Source organism: Bos taurus, chromosome 4, assembly GCF_002263795.3.
Source record: "Bos taurus isolate L1 Dominette 01449 registration number 42190680 breed Hereford chromosome 4, ARS-UCD2.0, whole genome shotgun sequence".
NCBI lineage: Eukaryota > Metazoa > Chordata > Mammalia > Artiodactyla > Bovidae > Bos > Bos taurus.
Genome location: NC_037331.1, coordinates 103188232 through 103209203, shown reverse-complemented (window position 1 = coordinate 103209203; position 20972 = coordinate 103188232). Strand labels below are relative to the sequence as shown.

Genomic DNA, 20972 nt, shown 5'->3' with positions numbered 1-20972 from the left:
GTAAGTAGCACTTTCACTTTTCCTTCCCTGCCCTTCTCAAGTGGTTCCCCGAAGAGTCACTTCAGATTACGGGGGAGGACATTCCTTAAGTCCCCCAGGGCTTTATCCTCACACTCAAATGCTAACTCCTGAACTCCCTGCTCCTGCTAAGTAGTTCAAAAGCTCCGAGGGATCCTTGGAACAGTCGCACCCTGGTGGGACTTTTCAGAGCCCTCCCAGGGTCGGGAGAGAAATTGCAGGGTAACTGCAAAATAGCGTGAGCTCTAACCGGCTTGAGTGATCTCCTGGCTGGATTGCGGGGGTCAGCCAGCACGTTTGAAGGTTGCTGAATACCTGTTGACCCGCGTGCCCCAACAGGGTGAACTCTGTCTGCCTTTCCATTCCTGACTAATTGCAGCAAACAATACACCCGCTCGTCTTCTGTAAAAGGAGAGGGGTGAGCGTTCCCACCAGCCTTGCCGCCTTGGTGGGGCAGGTCAGTTGACTGCCTTGAAGCTCTGCTTATTCATCTGGAAAATGAAGGGACTTGGCAAGATGCCCTGCAATGTGACTTCCAACACTAGCATTTTTGTGTCGGGCAGTGATCCTTTGTCTGGGGTGTGCTATTTTTTCCATAGGAGCCATTCTGCTGTTGCCAGGTAGCTTGTCATCTTGGCAAGAAGCAGCATGATGAGGTGGCCAGAATATAACCTTTGGAGTCAGCGACCCAAGTCAAATCCGTCACCCCAACCCACGGCCAGCCGGCTACCTCTTGCCAGTTTAGCTGTTCCCCGACAGCCCTCAAGTCTCCTCGCCTGCAAAAGGGGCATGATGACACACAATAGCTTCATTGGGTGTTAATATATATCAAGCATCTACCCTTGTGGCTCTTTTTCAAACAGTTTTACTGAGATACAATTCATATAACAGAAGATTTATTCTTTTGAAGTACAACTTAATTTTTAGTACATTCACAGAGTTGTGTATTGGTTACTACATATCTGACCCCAGAACATTTTTCTCACTCCTGCAAAGAAATCCCACACCTGTTAGCAGTCACTTCGCGTCCTCCCCTCCCCCTCGTCCTTAGAACTTCTCGTCTGCTTTCTGTCTCAGTGGGTTTACCTGGCCTGAACATTTCATATAAATGGAATTCTAGAACATGTGGGCTATTGCGTCTGGCCTCTTGCTGAGTGTAACGTTTTCACATTTCGTTCACGTCGCAGTGTGTATCAGTGCTTCAGTCCTTTTCATCGCCAGGCAATGTTCATTGTATGCATGCAGCATATATACAATGCCTGGTGGGCCTTGGGTTGTTTCCACTTCCTGGCTGTTACGAGTAATGCTGTGAACACTGGTGTACGAGTTTTCGTGTGGACGTGCTTTCTCCCTTCTCTTGGTGTCTCATGATTTTGATTTGCATTTCTCTATTGACTAGTGTTGATGAGCACTGTTCGTGAGCTTATTAGCCATTTGTGCCTCTCTATTGGAAAAATGTCTACTCAGATTCTTTGGTCATTAAAAAAATTGGGTTATTTGTCTTTTTTTATTGTTGAGTCGTAAGGCTTCTTAATTTATTCTAGATACTGCCTGCCTTTAAAATGGGTGTGCAGTCAATGTTAATTGCTCTTACCAGGTTTCTCAGAAATCTGTAACCTTTTAGGTGACATCTGGAACTAACTGCTAAGACATTGAATGCCCAGTATCCTGAGTCTTTTTATATATATATTTATTTATTGGGTCTTAGTTGCATCACACGGGATCTTCACTGCGCATGCAAGACCTTTAGGTTGCGATGTGCGGGTTCAGTTGCTCTGCAGCATGTGGGATCTAGTTCCCCGACCAAGGATGGAACTCATATTCCCTGCATTGGAAGGCAGCTTCCTAACCACTGGACCGTCAGGGCAGTCCCTGAGGTTTTCTTTTCTCTTTTGGTCTTCATTGCTGGGCAGAGCTTTCTCTCATTGCCGTGAGTGGGGGTTACTCTGGTCCTCTCATTGTGGTGGCTTCTCCTGTTGCGGAGCACAGGCTCTGGGCACAGGCTCAGTAGTTTGTAGCACATGGGCTTTAGTTGCCCACGGCATGTGAAATCTTCCTGGACCAGGGATCGAATCCATATCCCCTGCATTGGCAGGCAGATTCTTATCCACTGTACCACTGCAGAAATCCAATGTCCTGAGTCTTAAATACTTCTGTCTCTTGTAAAGCTCTTAGCACAGAGCCCTCAGCCTTTTTGATCCTAGAGCCCAAATTTGAAACCTAGAACATCAAGGGTAGTGATTGAGGGGCTAGAAAGGAGCTCTGGTGGGACCTGTGGAGCAGTGGCTATTTCTAAGTCTTATTTTTTTTTCTGGATGGAGAGTGTAGCAGGGGGTGATTGTACAGCTTTCTTAGCTGCAGCTGCTCTAGGGTATCCTTCATCCTGTGCTGTGGGCACCTGGGTCTTGGGGCTGAAGACCACGTGGAGGTATATCTGAGAACATCATCATCTTTCCATAGCGCCACTGCCATGGTGAGTCACGTGTTTTCCAAGAGCTATTTGGCAATTTCAAGTCATATATAAAAATATCCCAAGGAAAGTCATGGGTCTGTTTCAAAGAGAAGGGAGTTTTATGGGAAACCCTTGAAGCTACTGAGAGGACCTGGAAATGATTCTGTGTCCTGAGACCCATACTCAGCATCTGAGACATGTCCTGTCCCTGCTGCCTCTGTGTCTTTGCAGCCCTTGTCCTCTCTCTCCATTCCCCCAGCCTGGCGTGGATAACTATCCCCTTTCTGCCAATTCAAATCAGATCACCCCTCAAGGCCCAGCAAGGTCTCCTGCCCCTCCCAGAAGCCTCTAGGGGCCTCTAAAGTTAGGGTTCCCTTCTCCCCACTCACCAGGGGAAGGGAGCCTCCCAGAGAAGCAGAGGCCTTTGGCAGTCCAGCCTGGACCAACCCCTTGGGAGCGAGCACCACCAGTTTTCAAAACTGTCGAGTCACACATCTGCCCTGAAGACATGGCCTTACCCGGGATGTGGATTTCAAGGGTTTTGGACAGATATCATTGATTCCTCCCCTTAAGTCAGTTAGGACAGTTTCAGATCATTTTAATGCCCAGGAAATTCCCTCTAGAGGACAAAGCCAGTCCAGTTGCATTTAGATGACGGCTCCTCACTTTTAAAGGGTAGGAGGTCCCTCCAGATAGGCAAGTCCACTGTCACGCAGCTTGTCTCTGTCTCCTTCCTGCTTCCCTGCACATGTGGACCTGCCCCTGCCTGGCTGCCACCTTCTTGATTTCTCGGAAAAGCCCACTCTACCCTCAGAAACTGTGTCATTTACTTGGAAGGGTGAGATAAGTCAGAAAATTGTTCATTGTTAGAGCCAATGCATTCCTTGGAGATTATCCAGTCTAATATTTTCCAGTCTACCATGTTGACCAAAAACCATTAAATGCTTTATGTGGAAAAGAAAAGGTTTCCCTTGATAAATAACTCTGGGCTATGGGGCATGTTTGTGTGGCCCTCTTGGAGATTCGCAGTGTGCACTGGTGTGTTGAAGGCTCTGAGAAGTCCTGCAACAAAAACAACAGCTTAATTTGATTTAACCCGGCCTTCCTTAAACCATTTTGATCTCAGGTTTTGTTCTTCTTTTTCCATAACAGATATTTATAGCTCCCAGGTCAGTAGACACACTTTGGGACCCGTTACCTCGTTTACTGACAAGTGACTTGTCAGAAATACCAAGTGACTTGCTCAACGTGAACACAAAGCCAGACTTGAAACCAAGTTTTCCAACTCCCAATCCATTGTTCTTGTTACAAATAATAACCATATCATGCTTGAAAGAAGGTGTATGATGTTTAAAACGTTGTCGTTCACATTATTAATGAAAAACACACAGGCTTTAGAGTAATAGTGACCTGTGTGTGCACCCTGGTCCTGTCATTTTACTAGACCTTAAGCAGCTAAGCCTTTTGGTCTCTCTGTGTCTCCTTTTGTAAGGAGAGGGTGACAGTTACGGCCTCACAGGGTTGGTGTGAGGAGGAGGTGAGACGGTACATGTACAGCTCAAGTCTGTGTTCATACCTTTGATTCCGCAGACTTTTCTCCTTAGACCAGGTGCTGGCCCCCCCTTCTTTGTGATTTTAAAAGGCTTAAGCATATTACAGACACCGAGAAATCAATAACAGTGATCGTAGTGGATGATGCTGATTTATAGGATGAAGGCACGTGGGATAGCAGCAATTACCTATGCAAATGCAGAGCTGCATTGAGCTGCTAAATATTCATGGAATTAGGGGGGCACTGATGGAGGGATGGGCTTGAACGTGTAGATTGCGAGGGGCTCGGTGGGCAGCCTCTGTCCAAGGTAGGAGCTGTTCAGCTCTCAAGCCCCGCGCCTTCCCTTCTCCATCCCCGCAACAAGGAAACCTGGTGGAGGTTCCTTGTAAAACACATAGCAGTTTGCCTTGGGAATACAATGTATTTTAAAACATTTGGCAACAAAGTTTGTCCCAGGTGGGAGACGTAAACCTTCACGTGACAGGTTGCAGGAGAATGGGGCACTGCAGGGCCCAGAGTTCAGAATGGCAGAAGGGGCTCCCAGGGCTGTGACGGGGCCCAGGTTTCCCCAGGGCGGAAATCATCCTCACCTCCCCAGCCCACCACCCCAACCACAAAACTTGCCCATGTGACTTTTGCACCTTTGCAGAGAAATTTAGTATCTGTGGTTTTCGGTCAGGATGGGAGATTGGAAAAGATTAGATCGAATAATCTCCAAGGAAACTTTTAACTCTAACAGTGGACAACTTTCTGATTTATTTCACCCTTCTGAGTAGATGACACACTTTCTGAGGGTAGAGTGGGCTTTTCTGCGAAATCAAGAAGGTGGCAGCCAGGTAGCGGCAGGTCCACATGTGCAGAGAAGCGGGAAGGAGACAGAGACAAGCTGCGTGACAGTGGACTTGTGTATCTGTCTAACGGGAAGGTCAGACGTTTGTTTACCACTAGCGTGGAGGGACCACAGATGAGCCTGATACCGGGTCGCCAGTTGCATCGATGAGGGCAACTTTCCTGGGATCAGTCCCAGCCCTTGGCCGGGAGTGTATCAGGACTAACAGGCGACATGCCCCGAGGGCCCTGTCTCTTTGACACCACCCTCACATCCCCACCCCCTGCCACCGTCCAATTGTTCTCTGGATCACCCGTGGTCCTAGCCCCCTTCTCTGTGCCAGTTTCTTGGCAGGTGGTTTCGGGAGCAGTCTGCGGTCGATAGTAAATCACGCTCCCCAGGCTTTGCTGTGGCAAGGGGGGCCAGCGGAGAGGGTGCCGGCTTGAGTCGTTCTGCAGCTGCTCTGGGCACACAGAGCCCTTCGCCTGGCACCAGCGCACAACGTGCCAGCCCCGCCTGCCCCGCCAGGTGCTGGGACGGTGCGGGGCTGGGCGTGCGGCTGGCACCCAGCACATCACAGCTTCCCTAATTTATTTACCTCGAATCAAACAAACCCCAGCTCCCCGGCTTTGAATGGTGACTGTGCAGTTTCACAGGATGACAGAAGGGCAGCCGTGTCTACGGAACTGCCTTTTGTGGGCTTTACCCGAGACCGCTGTCTGGCATGGCTCTTGCGGACTTCAGAGGCCACTCTGGAAAACAGCGTGGCAGCTCCTCAAAAGGTTAAACCCGGAGTTACCACACAACTCAGCAGGTCCACTCCAGAGTCTCCACCCAGGAGACTGCAAACGTCTGTCCACACCAACTCTTGAACATGAGTTCTCAGCAGCGTTGTCCAGAAATATAGCCCGAAACTAGAAACAGCCCAGATGTCTATCAGGTGACGAATGCGTCAGCGAATGTGCTGTATCCAGTCCATGGCACATTTGGTAGTAAAAAGGAGTGAAATGCTGATACATGCTATGACATGAATGAACTTTTAAAAATGAGGTTAAGTGGAAGAAACCAGACACAAAAGGCCACATTATCTGATGTAATTTTTATGAATTGTCCAGAATAGGTAAATCCATGGAGACAGAAAGCAGATTAGCTGTTGCCAGGGGCTGGGGGAGAGGGAACAGGACTGCTAATGGGTGTGGCATTTCTGTTGAGGGCAGTCAGAATGTTTGGAATTATTTAATATATGGGCGCCCAACTCTCAATAGACTACCAGCCTCTGAACTGCGTTTTAAAAGAAAGACTTTTATGGTATGTGATTGTAGGTCAATAAAGCTTTACTTAGAAAATTGCTCAGAACTTGTTGCAGTACAGTCCTCTGTGGACATAGATGTATAGGCTAGGAAACAAAAGAGGGGAGAAGAGAAGCACCAGGTCGTGGGTTTGGGTGAGACATGCTTTTGGGGGACATCGAGTGTCCTCTGAAATCCATGACATCTGTTCAAATTTGGGGGGTACCCTGAACTTCTTAGTTTCAAACCCCCATCTGCAAATAAATTCCAGTTGGACCCAGAGTTCAGATGAGAGTTCACCCTCATCTACTGAAAACACATTTTATTTGGAAATAATTTTAAACTTAACAAAAATAAAAATAATGCGAAGAATAGCCCCGTTCCTTCACCAAGTTCACTGGTCATCATTTTGCAGCATTTGCTTTTATCATTTGCATTCACTCACACGCTCCCTCTTTCTCACTTCTACTCTGTTGGTCACACGTGTGTGTGTGCGCATACATATTTATATATATGTAAATGCTACTTGCTCTGAATGATTTGAGGGTGAGTTATAAGTATCATGGCCCCTGATTTCTGCACCATCTAATACAGTAGCCACTAGCCACAGAGGGCTATTTAAATTAAAAGTAAATAAAATGTGGGACTTCCCTGGTGGCTCAGTGGTTAAGAATCCACCTTGCAACGCACAGGATTTGAGTTCAGTCCCTGGTTGGGGAAATAAAATCTCACATGCCGCAACTAAGACCTGACACAGCCAAATAAATAAATATTTTAAAAATATTTTTTAAGAAAGTAAGTAAAATGTAAATGAAAAAGGTCCCTGGGTCACACCAGCCGCACTTTCAAGTGTTCGGTAGCCACGTGTGGTTGGTGGTGACTGTGTGGGTCAGAAGATGTTTCAGGCGTTTGCAGCTCTGTGCAGAGCTCAAGTGGACGGCCCCGATGCTGCTCGTGTGTGTCCTGTGTCCTGAGACAGGGTGCCGTGTGGTTCCCAACTCAGGAGAACTTAGCCCTGATTCAGAGCTCCCGTCTTAGCCACAGTTCGTACTCCAGTTTCGTCCGTAGATCCAGTGATGTTCTCATTCCTTTTGGAATGAGGTCTGCAGTCTTCTTTGTGGCCCAGATCCGCCTGGTCTGTGCTCTGGGGAAGCGTGTGAACTACATAGAGACGGTTCAGCTTTCTTTTGGGGGTTCCTTCCCTGTGGCTCTACTTTTCACAAACTTGAATCCTTTCTCTAACTCATGTGCTGGGGCCAGCTTGCATTTCCTTAGCTCAAAAAGTCAGCAGTTAAGACTTCACCTTCTCATGCAGGGGTTGCAGGTTCAATCCCTCGTCAGGGAGTTAGGATCCCACGTGCTTGGGGCCAGAAAACCAAAACATAAAACAGAAGCAATATTGTAACAAATTCAATGAAGACTTTAAAAATGGCCCATATTAAAAGTCACTTGATATCTTTGTCATGGGCTGGAGAACCCCCTTCCCTGTTCTACACTGATGTTGGGTGTCTGAGCAGGTGAAGAAGCTCTGCTCTGAAAGCAGCAGGAAAGATTTCCTGTGAGAACAAGACAACTGGCCTCCCAGCAGCTGCACTCTTTTGCTTTATTCTGACAACTTTCCACATTTCAGCCTGCAGTCAAAAGAAAGCCTCATCTTGTTGCCCGTTGGTTTTTTGTTTTGCAGCTGAGTCGTGATTCCGGGGCTCTACATAGCTTCGCAGGGCGGCTGGGGCTCCAGGGAGCCTCCTGCCTGAACCCATTGTGGAGTAGAGGCCAGGAGAGTGAGTCCCTGCCTGGGGTTGCCCTGCCCACTTGCCCAGGTGCTTCCAACCCTGGCCCATCTTCACCCTACTTCACCCCCGTCCAGGGAAAAGTGGACTCTGGTGATCTTTCAGCCACACTTTGGATGAGATGTAGGGGAAACAAGCAAATTGCAGAGCGGTTTCTGCTGGTGTTGGCTCACCCTCCAAGGAATTTTATGGCAGGAGTAAGAATAGAAAACAGATTCCTGGGTTGCTAACTTCACTTCCACAGGGCACCATCCCCAAGACTCTTACCGTGTGGAGAGCGTGAAAGCTGGGAAACAAGAAATCTACAGGCTTATGCATTCGCCTTTCTTATATTTCCATTCTGCCCCTTAAATGTATGCTTATACCTTCTCCCACCTTGTATTTTGATTCAGCATTTCTTAGAAAAATGTTCAGCAGAAAAAAGATAAGAATCACTGAAGAACTCAGTGGGGATCTTATATGAGCCATATAGCTTGAGCCAAGAAAGAAAGGAGAAATGGAGTCATGCAGAGAAAGTGGAAATGAAGCTGATAGCTTCATTTTCCAACTGAAAAAGAATGCAAAGGGCTTGGCTGGCAGGGTCAAGACCTTGAGGCGGGGCAACAGGCGCAGTGGAGTTTCTGCCCTTCCTCGCCTTCTTGAAAATTGACACAGGAAGGACTTGCAGTACCAGGTCCCCTCCCCATTTGGAGGAGTAAGCTGAGTGCATTTTATGCTGGTGAAAGAATCAGAGCACTGGCACTTCCTCCAGCTGTCAGAGAAGAACGTAAGTTCGGATGCTATGCATTCATATCTGTGTATAACAAGGGGTACCCTAGGGACTTCCCTGGTGGCCCAGAGGTTACAACTCTGTGCGTCCAACACAGGGGTTGCAGGTTCAGCCCCTGCTCAGGGATGATCCCACATGCCTGGTGGGGCAGCAAAAAAAATTTTTTAAAGAAGTACCTAATTGGCCAAATTGTTCTGATTGATCCGTGTGTTTCTGTAAGGGTTTCTGTGTGTCATCCCTCGGGATTGTAAGTCTTCGAGTTTAAGGACTAAGAGCGTCCCAGCTTCAGCCGAGGCCAGCATCACAGGACAGGGACGCATAGGCCCAGCCTGAGCACTGGTTCATTTCAGGCCTTGGAGATAACACGCACTGAGTATTGGGCAGGCTAGGGGCTGGGCAGGAGGATGGGGGGCGGGGAGGGGGGTTCTTTGCCCACTAGTGCCCCCTGCTGTCTGCTGTCTGGGTTTCCTCAGGGAAACACTGCAGCCACCCTATCCCTGTTGTGTCTGAGCTCTTTCTGGCAGCAGAGTCCCCATTCCCTGGGAGCCCCTGTGTTCCCAGGGCTGTGTTCCCAGCTGGCCTGGCCATGCCCACCAGGCCGTGCCTCCCTCGGCCATGCCAAGAAAGGGACCAGCGCTTCCCTTGGCTGTCACCGTGACCCGACATTATTGTGGACGCCTCTCCTGGCTTCTGCCTTCCCTGCCAGTTGCCAAGGTCTTTAACTGCCCCTTGGTCTCTTGTCTGTGACCTTGCTTTAGTTCCACCCGATGCCACGGTTCCTCCAGGATCTTACCTCCCAGATGCGCCTCCAAGGTGAGCAGGTTGCCTCCGGGCTTCTGCCGCAAGTCCATTTTTCCGTGCCACAGCCCTGCTAGTCTTTTCCTCCCCACCTCTGTCCACAGGCGCCTCTGCAGCCCCGCACCCTCTCCTGGGTACAGGCGAGGTCTGGCACCAAGGCCCTCCGCATCTCACTCACTCCAGTCTCTCCAGGTTTGTTTGCTCGCTCTCTGCAGGAGTCCTCCCCGCAGGCAGACCCTTCTTCCTTGTGTTCCCTCTACATGGCTTCTCCCCTGCTTTTGTCTTAAGTGATCTTACATTGTACCTGCAAAAACTACCCCAGGTCCTGTGGGCGTATAAAACACCAGCTCTCATCTTAGTCCCTAAGCCCGATGTGTGTCCCCTGGCCTCTGTGTGCCATTGGCCTCCTTCTTCCCCTTGGGGTGTTCTCCTGCGCCTCCACCCTCCCTGTGACCCCTCTAGCAGTTGGTCAGTAACGGTTGCGCCTGCCTTCTGTGGTCAGTTATCTTGTCTCATTATCACTCATCTCGTCAGTCTCTTGAAAAACAGTAGTGTTGTTTTGCACACTGCCTGTAGCCTTGCTTCAGCACTCCAGGCGGTGCCTGGACACAGCAGGCGCTTAGTCGCTATTTCTGGATGCCCACCGCGGCCTCTAGAATCCTCAGCTTGGCAGATCTGGGAAATCTGACTTCATAAACTCATCAAGCATTCTGAGGATCAGCAGGACCGATTCCTGCTAACCGATCTTAGAGAAGACTGATTCATCTGAATCCTTTTAAGAGAGACCTACCCCTCGGCGTGCATCTCCAGGGGCATTCCCTGAGTCACAAGGTCCTTTCCGGAGTCCCAGTTGGAAATCAGAGACTACTTACCAGGCACAGAATTTGAGTACTAGGCATTCTGTGCTTTTCCAGATCCCTATAAATTATGAAATCACTCTCTCCTCCAGGGATATTTCTCTCTCAAGAACCAGTATCCCACATCTAGATGCAAATGCCTTCTTTCCCCACCTAAAACAATGAAAAATCTCAGACTCTTATTTATAGACTTCACTGGGACAACGTCGCTTATTGTCACATCAGCCCTCTTTATTTTGGGATGTTCTGCACATTATAGTTCCCAGATTTATAGATATTCTGGTTAGTTATATTTTAGGCTTATCATTTTTCAGTCACAAATAAGATGACATCTTACCTCCTGGTTTGTAATTGTTGGGGATTCTTTTAGGATATGCAAATCTCTATTTATGAAATAGTGCAGCGTAACCCGCCTACTAGGGGAGTCACAGATGCTGTGGCACACGTCTAGGCGTCTCTGTCCCAAATCCCATATAAGTCAGGAATCCAGAATAGTGTTTTGGCCATTAATGAATCAGTGGTACCCTGAACATGTGAGCAGTGCTATTTTTACACCCATTGCTGACCTCAGTGATAAAGAGGGTACAGACTGTGCCTTGCCAGGCTTGTGAGCTTACCATGAGTAATACCTATGGTTATTATGATGTCAGAACTTGAATATTCTTTACCAAGAACATAACCATTGCATCACACAGCTTGGGGCAGGGTGTGAAAAGTCCATTTTCCCCGGAGAATGCAATAGCATAAGCTGGTTCTCCCACAAGGGCGGGGAAGCCTGAATTCTGCAGTGCCAAGACTCCTGCTTGGATTTGGAGAACAGCTTCCCGTTTTTGTCACCCGGAAGTTATTTGCCTCAGGGTTTCCAAACAAGAGGCATTTGTGATGGGTGATCCTCTACCTCCTGCTTGCTCAGGAAAGTACCAGGTGGGGATGAGTGGGCGCACACCTGAAGTCACTAATCGCTGTGAGGGTCAGAGCTGTCGCATCATTGGACACATTGATCTCAGGAAGCATTTTCTTTCTTTTTTTTTTTAACTAATTTTTATTTTCACTTGTAAATTCTTGTCTTTTTTTTTTAATTGGAGGAAAATTGCTTTACAGTATTGTGTTGGTTTCTGCTGTACAACAATGTAAGTCAGTCGTAATTACACGTATATTCCCTCCCTGGGGACCCTCCCTCTCCTCCCTGCCTCCCACCCCTCTAGGTCATCACAGAACACCAGGCAGGGCTGCCTGTGTTATACAGCAGCTTCTCACCGACTGTTTCACACGTGATGGTGTACACATATCAATGCTCCTTTCTCCATTCGTCCCACTCTCTCCTTCCTCCTCTCAGGAACCATTTTCACAAAGCACAGAAGCGATGCTAAACTATGAAAGCTAAGGATTGAACGATTTAGAATTTTTTAAGTTGTCTCTAGAAATGTGTGCTCTGACTTTGATGGGTGAGGATGCTGAGCGTCCAAACGTGATTACATTCAACCTCGTTAATCCAGACTCGTTAGGGAGCACAGCATTAAGGCAAAGCACAGTGCTATTTAGGACGGACTAAGTTTTACTGTGGCAGCAGACACCTTCCAGCGTCTCAGGGACTTAAAATAACAAAGGTTTGCTCCATCATCTTGCTGCGGGTCCCCCTTGGGTCAGCTGGGATCTCAGCCCCTTCTCATCCTCATTCACTTCCTATTCCCACCCCTGAATCATCACTGGTTACCTTAGCAAGGGATAGAGGGATCAAATAGGCCAATTGCACACTGGCTGTGAAAGCTTCTGCCCAGAAGTGGCACTTCTCACTTGGCCACTTTCTACTAGCCAAGTTTAATCATATGGCCAAGACTAATTGTAAGTTACTTGGCTTTAGCTACCTGAGGTATAACAGGAATTTTCAAAGTGAAGAGCTCAGAACAGTTTATTGGGATAGAGAAGAAAATATTGGGGGCTTCCCAGGTGGCGCTGGTGGTAAGGAAACTGCTTGCCAATGCAGGAGACATAAGAGACACAGATTCGATCCCCCGGGTCTGGAAGATCCCCTGGAGGAGGGCATGGGATCCCACTCCAGTATTCCTGCCTGGAGAATCCCATGGACAGAGCAGCCTGGTGGGCTACAGTTCATGGGGTTGCAAAGAGTTGGACACGACTGAAGTAACTTAGCACGCACGCACAGAAGAAAGCATTAGACTATGTATATTATTTTTCATCCTTATAAATATTCTGGTTTTGTGTTTTTAATAAACATAATAGTAAAATAGAAATATATGATTTATTAAAAATAGATATTACATGTGTTAGGAGTGTTCAGGTTTTTTTTTTTTTTTTTACTGATTGTCAATCAGAAATGCTTAGGTCATAGTTTATACAGTAGATACAAATGTGCAATGAGTATGTTGTACATAGAAACTGAGTTCCATTTATGACCTGGAGTAGTGCTTTTTAAAAAAAAAATTTTTTTCAAATCGAAGTAGAGTTGGTTTACAGTGTTTCGGGTGTACAGCAAAGTGATTCAGTTATGCATATATTTTCTTTTTCAGATTATTTTCCATTATAAGTTATTATAAGATATTGAATATAGTTCCCTGTGCTATACAGTAGGTTCTTGTTGTTTATTTTATATATAGTAGTGTTGGGAATAGTGCCTTTCATTCAAACGTTACATGGAAAAGAAATGCAATACAGTTTTAAGGTTAAGTAGGTAAAAATATGGGCTTCCCAGGTGGCGCTAGTGACAAATAACCCACCTGCCAGTGCAGGAGATGTAACAGATATAGTTTCGATCCCTGGGTCATGAAGAAGCTCTGGAGGAGGGCATGGCAACCCACTCCAGGATTCTTACCTGGAGCATCCCATGGACAGAGGAGCCTGGCGGGCTACAGTCCATAGGGGCACAGAGTCAGACTTGACTGAAGTGACTTAGGATGCATGCACAGGTAAAAATATAGAGTTTTTATCTGAATCTTTTGAATCCATCCAGTTTCCTCTGTGTCTTCTTCAGAATCCTTGGAAGTTGCTTTTTTCCTAACCAGACCTCCCTTTCCATGGCGAACAGCACTTGAGACAAGTGACCAATGAGCTCTTGTCCCATTTCATCATCTGTTTGCCTTGTCCAGTCATTCAGAAATAGCGTACTGAGTCCTCGTCCAGCCAGGCATGGTGCTGAGGGGGCCCCTGGTACCATGTGAGCTCCGTCCATCACGGCCAGCCATGCATCGGCTGGGGTGCGTGTTCCTGGGCCTCAGCGAGCCAGCTGACCTCTCCCTTCTCCTCTGACACCAAGACAGAGCTCCCCCTGGGCCAGACTGTGCTGTGAGAGCAGGACACTGACGCCTCCCCTTCACACCAGGATCATAAGAGGCACCCATTTCAGAGATGAGAGAACTGAGGCTCAGAGAGGCTTCATCACTTGCTGAGACCTTGCAGCAGCAAGCAGCAGAGCCCACACCTGACCAGTGGCCAGGAACTCAGAAATGACCTGGAATGAGCCTTCGGAACACAAACCCTGTTGAGTTGGGACCAGCTATGTCACCAGCTGCCATCCTCTGTGCCCTGGAGCAGGACACATGAGAGCTTTCTGACGTCTTCTCTGTGCTCCGGGTGGGGACAGAGCAACACCCGGTATCACCGGAGTGGGTACCTCCCCTCAGGCCGTGTGCCAATGGCCGGCACTGTGGGGTTGCTGGGTCATAACGACACCAGGACTGGTTTGGTGACAGTGACTCACAGCATAAAAATGTCCTTGCAGCAGCCCAAAGAACCACTACCATCTACACAGTGTAGAACGGGCTATTGGTTGCCTGGCCAAGGGATCCCTGTACCAGCTGGTTTTTATATCTGCATCATCTGCACACAAATATTATAAATAATATTGTGCTGCATTTTTATTATGCTTTATAGTTTACAAAGCACGTCTCAGTGTTGCTTTATTATTCCACCTGTGCTTACAATACCATTTCACTGCAGTCTGTTTTCTCACTTTTTCTCCATCTTTCATTTCTTTTTCCTTTTCCTTTTCCCCGACCTTTCTCCCTTCCAGCATCCCAGCCTGCTTTCCCCGCCATTCCTCTGGTTTTTATTCCCTTTGCACTGTTAGGAAATGCTTCTTCTATCTTTCCCAAATTGATCGCTAGTTGAGTTTCATCAGATGTCACTTTTAAAGGCAACTGAGAGTAATGAAAAAATTCTCTAAGGAGCAAGGGAGCTGTAACATAGAGTTACTGTTGTAAACAGCGGTCACCATTTAAATCAAGTAAGAAGGATTATATTACTGGGCTTTTAAGAGGAGGAAGGAAGGAATTTGGTCTCTGAAGAGAACCCAGGGGAAAGAGTCCTATGCACTTGGCCTTATGGGCATGGCTGGGACTGGATGTGGTGGTTGATGGTTTAGTCGCTAAGTCATGTCCAACTCTTGCAACCCCATGGACTGCCACCTGCCAGGCTCCTCTGTCCATGGGATTTTCCAAGCAAGAATACTGAAGTGGGTTACCATTTCCTTCACCAGGATCTTCCCGACCCAGGGATTGAACCCTGGTCTTCTGCACTGCAGGTGGATTCTTTACACTCTGGGCTACCGGGGGTCTGAATGACATCTTCACAAAGTTTTCTTTGCAGGTGGATAGCAGTCTTATGAGGGAAGTGTTCAAAGAAATGCAGAAACCCGAGTACAAGAGGCAGCGAGCAACAGGTGTTGCACTGAGCATGGGATGTCCTGGTTTCTCTGAACGACAGCAAGAAGCTGAGGTTTCTTGAGCGGGCAGGTGTGAGGAAGTGCGGCGGGGACTCCTTAACTGTCACTTAGCTGGTGAGGACAGACTGAATTTTTCTCTGCCTTCCGGTGAAGTCGTGGTTGTAAAGTCACACATCCGACACGAAGAACAAGTATATTTGTACAAAGAGAGAGGGTGTTTAGCACCACCCCCCAGCATAGGACCTCAGTTCCAAAACTGAGATGGGCGTTTAGACTGAGAATGCTTCTACTGTCTTTCAACCGGGAGGCGGCAAAGACAGGCTGTCAGGGCAAACTGCCGTTTGGCCAGCGTGACTCTGCACTTGTTATAAATACTTTATCACAGCTTGAGCACAAACATGTTTTTTCAATGAAATGCATCTTGAATTATATTCCAGAGGGTATGCGTTTCTGAGGCCTGCTGTAACAAAGTGCCACAAACTGGGTGATCTAAACCAACAGATACTTATTCTCTCAGTTCTGGAGCCTGCAGGTTGGAAGCCAAAGTGTCAGCAGGGCCAGGCTCCCGCCGAGAATCTAGGCAGAAGCCGTCCTTGCGTCTTCCCAGCGTCCAGTGCACCCCCCAGCCAGCCTCAGCATCCCTGGGCTGGCAGCTGCACCCCTCTGGGCTCTGCCTGTGTCTTTATAGGGCAATCTGTGTGTGTGTGTGTGTCTTTTCTCCTTTTTGTATAAGGACACCAGTCAGATTGGATGAGAACTCACCTTAACACCTTAACTTGATTGTACCTGCAAAGAGCCTGTTTCTAGATAAGGTCATGTTCACAGGTACTGGGGGTTAGAACTCCAACATATCTTCTGAGGGGATACTTACTAATATAATATACCTAGAGTAACAGAGTAATGTAGAATAATGTGTGTGTGTGTGCATACTCAGTCATGTCCGACTCTTTGTGACCCAATGGACTATAGCCCACCAGGCTCCTCTCTCCGTGGAATTTCCCAAGGCAAGAATACTAGAGTGGGCTGCCATTTTCTTCTCCAAATATAGAGTAACAGATTTACATAATTTGTTGGGTACAAAAGAGTTGGCAGCAACACTGTAATAAGAACAGTAAAATGAAAAAGAGTAAAGTAGATTTTCAGTTTTGATCCTGAGTGCGCCAAACATTTTTGAAGTGGAAGCTAGGTTCACAAGACAAGTTTGTTGTGGGCTGGGCATGGGATGGGTCAGGTTAAGTAAAATGCATAATTGGGTAAAAGGTGTTTAAGAATAACTACTCTATTGGGCCTGAAAGAGGGAAAAAAATCAAAAGCCTACTAGATTTTTAGTCTTGATTTGGACTTGCTAAACCATTTCTGAAGGACAAGCAAATCCAATTGAAGGCTTCCCTGAGCATCACCAGACATAGGGGTGGCCCTGAAGAACAGAAGTGCCTCATCCTCACCTAATCTGCGACTGATTTATCTCTTGAGTGTACTCAGGTCTCCTTCAGAAATGCATGCACACCCAGAACCAGAGCTAGAGGGACTTCCCTGGTGGTCCAGTGGCTAACACTCCACACTCCCAGTGCAGCAGGCCCGGGTTCAATCCCTGGTTGGGGAACTACATCCCAGATCACAGCTAAGAGTTCTCATGCCACAACTAAAGGTCCTGCATGCCATAATGAAAATTGAAGATGCTCTGTGCCAGCTAGCCAAATAAAATAAATAAAAATAAATGTTTTTTTAAAAAAGAAACTAGAAACTTACTCTCCCATTTTAGTGTTATTAATATGTGATGTTCAGTTCTCTTTTATACCAGAATGACTGCCATTATTCCTTGATATACATTGCAGAGATATTCCTGCATGACTTTTTTGGGAAGCACTGCATAAGTCACCTAAACTTATGCAGAATTTAATTTAAAGTAATCACTTAGCTTTTGCTTGTATAATATTCAACTAACTGACATCCCTTCCAGGGTCTTTTGAGGCAAGACATAGGGAAGTCACAGCGTGGACTGTCTTGTCTCCAAGGAGGGAGAAACAAAGAGAGTTCTTAGAAAATAATGACAGTATGTCCTGAGAAAGTTATGCTGTAGCAAAATGCTTTTGGTTTCCTTAAACCCACCATTAAGGGTTGAATTGTCTCCCCACCTGTAAAAACTCGTGTGTTTAATTCCTAACCCCAGGACCTCAGAAGGTGACTTCAGTTAAGGGAGGGTCTTCACAGAGGCGGTCAAGTTACAGATTGTTGAACCCGGGCCCTCGGCAATGAGAACGCCGAGTCCTGACCACTGGATCTCCAGGGAGTTCCCTTGGAAACAGAGTTTTTGAGTTTTGAGTGTGTGTATATATATGTGTGTGTGTGTGTGTGTATAAAATTTGTTTTCCTCTCATTGATTCTCCAGTTTCCTAAAACAAGCATGCATGTTTTATCATATCTTTCTTTCCTTCACCAGAATTCTCTTGGATTGGCAATTTTCAGGTTGCTTATGAACTCTTGGTAACATGGCCTCTAGCTAATCAGTCTGTAGGCTGCATGTACTTACCCATGGCAGTGAAATTCTGGTGCATCCACAGTGACTTATGGCTTAGTCCCAAGCAATGAGGCAGAGACATAGAAAGGGGAATTTGGGAGGCATGAAGCTTTCAGAGGTGAAGTTGGCGACTTTCAGAAAGTCAGTCAGAACATGGAGAAGGGCTGATTTGGATGAATAATGAGCCAGTAGGTAGATAGGTATGTGGAGAATTTGCAAATGGTAGGAAGAGGATACTTTCTCAACTGAAGAAACACAGCTTATGGTAGAATTTGCAGATTCAAAGAAGATGACGTAAAGGATTTTGAAAGTCTAAGAGAATCCTATTTCTTGGGAAAACAAGGAGCATAACATGGTGCATTTGGTTCTTTTCCCAGGGGAGCACCCCTTCTTTCTCTCCTCCTGACCCTGTGGGGGGAAAAAATGGATTGGTGGCTTATTCTCAGCCAGGCCCTGTAGCCCTTTTTCTGTTCCCTTAATTTTTTTTTTTTTTTCCATCATTTTATCCTTGACGTCTCTGTGTGACTCATAGTGTTTGACAACGTCTCTGCCCCCAAGGATTACTTTATTTGCCATCTGCTCTACTTTCTACACCGTTTCTCCAGGGAGCAGCTTTTCCCACGTGGATTCCATGTTCATAGAGGTGTTGGGGACAGCCCTCAGGTCAGCGACCCCTTACCCATTCTCCTCTCTCGTTTTTCTCCTGGTACCTATAGAATGTCTCCGCCCTGTCATTACTAATCCCACAGCGAAATCTCTCCCAAACCAAGCTCTCCCTACTGGACTCTGCTCTCATCTTTGGCAACACCGGTTCCCGTCATGGAACACGAACCTTTGATTTCAGTCTTTTTCCCTTTCCATATTTTTGTCACTCTGACCTGCTCATCTTTGTTGAGCCGTGTTTTGGGCTCCACCCCTTTGCCCTTGGGCTTGTGCATGGACTGGTTCAGGGTCACCTTGCCCTCTTCCCCCTCTGATTCATGCTGTACAGGCTGAGCCCATCTTATTGATTTCCATTCTCTTTCCAAATGGTTTATCTTCATTTGAGATTCAACTCAGCCAGTGGGAAGTAGATGCTTGATTGTCAGTGACCAGCAGCTCCTGACACTGTGACTTTGGTAAATTCAGCACTTCCTTGTCTCAGAGTTTCAGTATGAAGTGTTGAACACTGAATATTTCAACTGGGATCTCCTCTCGTGTTTGTCATTCAACTTGTTTGAAAACACATTTCATTATCCCACCCGCTAAGAGAAACGCTTTCAGACCACCTCCCGTCTTCATTGTCACCATCCGTGGAACCCCACTCCTCTCGGCCCCCAGATGTTACTATTTTATTACCCCCTCGCCTCTGCCCTTTTGTCCCGTCCGTCAGTGTGTCTTGCCTCCCTTCTCTGCACAGTCTTAGGTTTCTGCTGCTTCCTTTCTGTTCATTCAGGCAGTTCTTTATTCCAGGTCCTCCCTGCTGGGAAAACCCAGGTCAGCTCACCCAAGACCAGTGTTCTGTCCACTATGCATCAGAGAAGTGAAGTTTACCTCTTTCAGGAAGTAAATTTATGTGAATAGTTTGGAGTGGTGTTTCTCCAGTGTCATCCTAACCAGAGGATAGAGAAATGCCAGTGACTTGGAAACACTGTTGTGGAGTGCATTGATTTCCCAGGTGGTGTGCAGTCAGCCTACCCCTACTTTAGATCAGTCTCCTCTCACACATCAGGTTTCATTTTTTCTTGGCTGTTATGGTACCTTTCCCCTTAGTTGGTGCTTTGACTCCAAGACCCTAAAGCATGAAGAAGAAGAAAGGGTTAGCAGCATGGATTTGTGAGTCAGGCAGACCTCAGTTCAGATCCCAGTGGTAGAGTGAGCTTGGACAAGCTAAATCATCTCCCTAAACTCAACTTGGACTACCGTGGTGGCTCAAATGGCAAAGAATCTGCCTGCAGTGCAGGAGGTCCGGGTTCAATCCCTGGGTCAGAAAGATCCCCTGGAGAAGGGAATGGTAACCCACTCCAGTATTCTTGCCTGAAGAATCCCCATGGACAGGGGAGCCTGGTGGGCTACATACCATGGGGTCACAAAGAGTCAGACATGACTGAGCAACTAACACACTTTCACACTCAACTTACCTGTCTTTAAAATGGGAAATGCAGGAGAAGGAAATGGCAACCCACTCCAGTATTCTTGCCTAGAAAAGTCCATGGATAGAGGAGCCTGGCAGGCTGCAGTCCATGGGGTCACATGACTGAGCATGTATGTATGAGGGTGGAGGGAGATGGGTTGGTAGCAATAAACTGGTAGAACTAAAAAAAATAAAACAAAAAATAAAATGGGAAATGCACTTGACCTTGCATTTGTGAGCTGTGCACACCTAGAGTCTGACACAGAGCAAACCCAGTCACAACAGTTGCTCTCCAACTTGTTAATTGCATGTTAGATGATAGTAAAGTGAGTATCTAGTGGTAGGGCTTCACACCAGCTTTTTCAGTATTTAAAAATTACTTCTAGAAGGTTGAAGTTATCAGAAGATGACAATTCTGGATAAGCAGACTGTTGGGGCACCAGTGTAGACTAGTAGTTATGTTGGGAATGAGCATTTGTTAATGTATGACTACTACTAAAAACTCCTAAGCTGCTGTTTCCAAGCAAAGCCTCAGCTTCCTGAGGGCAGGGGCCATAGTGCTGGCTGCAGGCTCCCAAGGCCCAGTCAGCAGGAGCTGGAACACTGCCCTTCAAAAGACGTAACATCTTTCTAACTGCAGCTCAACTCTGCCTTTACCTCCCCTGTAAACCCTTGCCTTACGGTAGCCCGTGGTGATTCCTGCCTCTGAACTCCTGTTGCGTTTATTTTGGCAAGTTGTTTATGTTGCTCAGAATTGCCAGATGTCCTTTTTACTTTGCATTGACCTTGGCAACCCCATGAGATTTTTAGCTCCTTTAGCACAGGGCCAATGTCTTAGATATCTCGTGCTTCCTTTTATACCCAATTCCAGCCTTTTTAGAGAGAGAACCCTTAATGGAATCAGTAGTATTGTGATTGTGCTTATTGATGAAGAATTCTGTAGACCTTGTGGTTGATCCTGAACTGAGTTCTGGCGGGATAGACGATACATTTAACGTTATACAACTAACAGATAATTAGACTTTGATGGAAAACTATATACAAGTTTTACGGACATTTAGTATACAGTTTTGGAAATGAATCATTTATAAATGGGCTAACCTGAAATTGTCTTTGTACTTGTGAAATAGAAACTTGACAAGCAGGGTTACTGTCATTAAAATTTTATGAATATTGTTATATATGTCAATGAAGAAGTTTTTTCTGTTACCTTTCAACCCCCAAAGGCATCAAATTATGGTAATCAAGGATTATACTGATTAACTCTTTTCTAAGTGTTTCTAAAGGTCCATTCAGATGCATTTTTCTA

General features: G+C 46.7%; 1 protein-coding gene across 9 annotated transcripts in view; it reads left to right on the top strand.

Annotated features, from left to right (window-relative positions):
- HIPK2 (homeodomain interacting protein kinase 2) overlaps positions 1 to 20972 on the top strand; it is a 203910-nt gene that overhangs the window by 33618 nt on the left and 149320 nt on the right. Inside the window, exon 1 of one of the 9 annotated variants that reach the window (XM_059885504.1) lies at positions 16062 to 18213. The exons of the other annotated variants lie outside the window; for them this stretch is intronic. The gene's annotated coding sequence lies outside the window, so the exon portion shown is untranslated. Of the gene's footprint in view, positions 1 to 16061; positions 18214 to 20972 lie in introns of those variants that run through there. 9 annotated transcript variants of the gene reach the window in all.